Here is a 2,880-nt window from a genome sequence, read left to right on the forward strand (position 1 = left end):
TGAAATCTTGCCATTTTCAACAACGTGGATGAACTAGAGTGTACTATGCTAAGCAAAATAAGTCATTCAGAGAAAGATAAATATATAATTTCACTCATATGTGGAATTTGAGCAACAAAACAAATGAACATAGGTGAAATGAAGGAAAAATGAGATAAAGAGAGAGGGAGAAAACCATAAGAGGCTCTTAAATACAGAGAACAAATGATGGTTGCTGGAGGGGTATTGGGTGGGGACATAAGCTAAATAGGTGATGGGCATTAAGGAGAGCACGTGTTGGGATGAGCACTGGGTGTCAATGTAAGTGATAAATCACTAAATTCTATTCCTAAATTCATTATTACACTATATGTTAACTAACTTGGATTTAAATAAAATAAAAAACAATAAATTAGGTATAGATTCCAAAAGCATCTCTTCCACATTAAAGTATCTTTATCGAATACCAGAGTTACTACGGACCAACCAGAAATTATATTGTCTGTAACTATAAGTCAATGTATCATAAAATTATCTGGAAATCATCTCTTAAATTTAAAAAGTGAATTAAATAGGGGCGCCTGGGTGGCTTAGTCGGTTAAGCGTCTGACTTTCGCTTAGGTTATGATCTCGCGGTTCGTGGGTTCGAGCCCCGCGTGGGGCTCTGTGCTGACTGCCAGCTCGGAGCTTGGAGCCCATTTCAGAGTCTGTATCTCCCTCTCTCTCTGACCCTCCCCTGCTCATGCTGTCTCTCCCTCTGTCTCTCCTAGAAATAAATAAAAATATTTTTAAAAAGTGAATTAAATAAATAAGTAAATAAATATTAAAAAAAATTTTAAAGAATGCATTGGTGAGAGGGACTCCAGCATCACTAAAATGTTTGGGAATGACTCTTCTCTGAAAGTCAGGGCTTATGGGAGGGAGGTTGTAATGCAACTCAGCTTTTTGATAGCCATGGGGATGATATAGCTCAGAAGCAATATAGAACATGTAGTAGCAGTTAAATTCCAGAAACTAGGAGTCATAATTATTATAACAACTATAAAGGTCAGAAGGATAGCCCAGGGGTCTTGACCTGCAGAAAGTTGTGAAGATGGTTAATGGCATACAGTATGTCTTAGGGCAAAATAAATGGGCAGCTAACGAGGATATTCTTTAATATATATAATCAAAAGTAAGCAGGAATGGAAGAATGGAAAATGGAAGACCATGGCCTCAGTAAAATACCAAATCATTTGCTCAGTTTCCATACTCGTGCCAATTTTCAGTCTGGGAACCCACTGATTGATGAGGTAGCAAGGCCTTCAGGGAAAGCAAGTTAAACAGCACAACAAACATGTTCTGTAATGATTTCTTCATTCCTTCCTCAAAATATAATAGCCACTTACTCAGGTGACTATATATTGGGAAAAAAGAATACTCAAACAATTTGAGTATTGACACACAAGACTTCAGCAATCATTATTGTTATATCCCCCATTTACATGAAGGCATACAGGAACTATATAATAAGTATAATCTTGCCTAAAATGCATATTAGAGTGGATCCATTGGATCTGTGAATCCAACTAGTCTTCATTTCCTTTGGATCCTGATGCATAATTGGGATTGATGTTCTTGGCAATTGGAGGAACTCTCACATTGAGTTCTTGGTCTGTAGTGAAGAAGACCAAGAAGAAGCCCCTGAAACTGCCCCTCGCTGGCCAAGGTGGTAGAGTGGAGACTAGTGCCACCTTTAAAGACCTAATGAACCTTTATAATATGGCTACTGCAGAAACCAGATGTGTCGTGGAGAATGACTATAGACTACATCAGTCTCAACCAAGTGATAGCCCCAATTTGCAACTACCATACTAAACATGGTACCATCCCTAGAGCATATTAGTATGACCTCATTATACATGGTATCTGGCCATTAAGTTGATGAATGAAATTTTTTCCCAATAGAGAAAGAGGGTCATAGTTTGTATTTTTATGGAACAGAGAAGAGCATGCATTCACAAATCTGCCCCAGTGCTATGTTAAGCCTTCTACTCTCTGGCATAATATAGTCCAAAGAGATATGGAATTACACGGCATCCCTCAAAACATCAGATTGATTCATTACATAAAAAATGATAACATGCTGATCAAGCAGGATGAGCCAGAGATGGCAAAAATGCTGGACGCCTTAGCGAGGCACATGCCATCTAGAAGATGAGGAATCAGACTGACAGTAAGAAACCAACTACGAGTCTTTGAAATGATAATATTCTTTGAGAAGATTAAACAACCACTTGATATTAAGTTAATTATCTTGGGCTTCTTCTGTTCTAGAGGCACCAGTAATTCCTTCTCATAAGAACAAACACTTATCCTGGTTACTGCCTTTCTTCCCCAAAGAGCTTCAATCGATACCACAATCCAACAGCTTACGAAGTACTTGGTTCCCAGGTAGTGAATCCCTATAATATAGTACCCGACCAAGGGACTGAATTAGTGAAAAAGATAAGGAGGTGGACCTATTACCATAGGACCTATTGTTTGATTATAAAGATTTTTTAAAAAATGTTTATTTTGAGAGAGAGAGAGTTTGCACATGAACAGGAGAGGGGGAGAGAGAGTATCCCAAGTAGGCTCTGAGCTGTCATGTTAGCACAGAAGCTGACACAGGGCCTGATCTCACTAAGATCATGACCTGAACTAAAATCAAGAGTTGGACACCGACTGAGCCACCCAGGCACCACTATTATTTAAATTATATACTGCAGCATCCAGAAGTAGCCAGCATGATAGATCGCTAATGGCTCCCCTACCCAATCCTGCTTCCTCCTTTTTCCTTACACAGCTGTTACTCCTCAATAACACTTTGTATCTTCTCAGAAAGCCCAAATGGCTCACAAACCAAAGCATATACTGTAT

Source organism: Crocuta crocuta, unplaced genomic scaffold, assembly GCF_008692635.1.
Source record: "Crocuta crocuta isolate KB4526 unplaced genomic scaffold, BGI_CrCroc_1.0 scaffold192, whole genome shotgun sequence".
Lineage (NCBI taxonomy): Eukaryota > Metazoa > Chordata > Mammalia > Carnivora > Hyaenidae > Crocuta > Crocuta crocuta.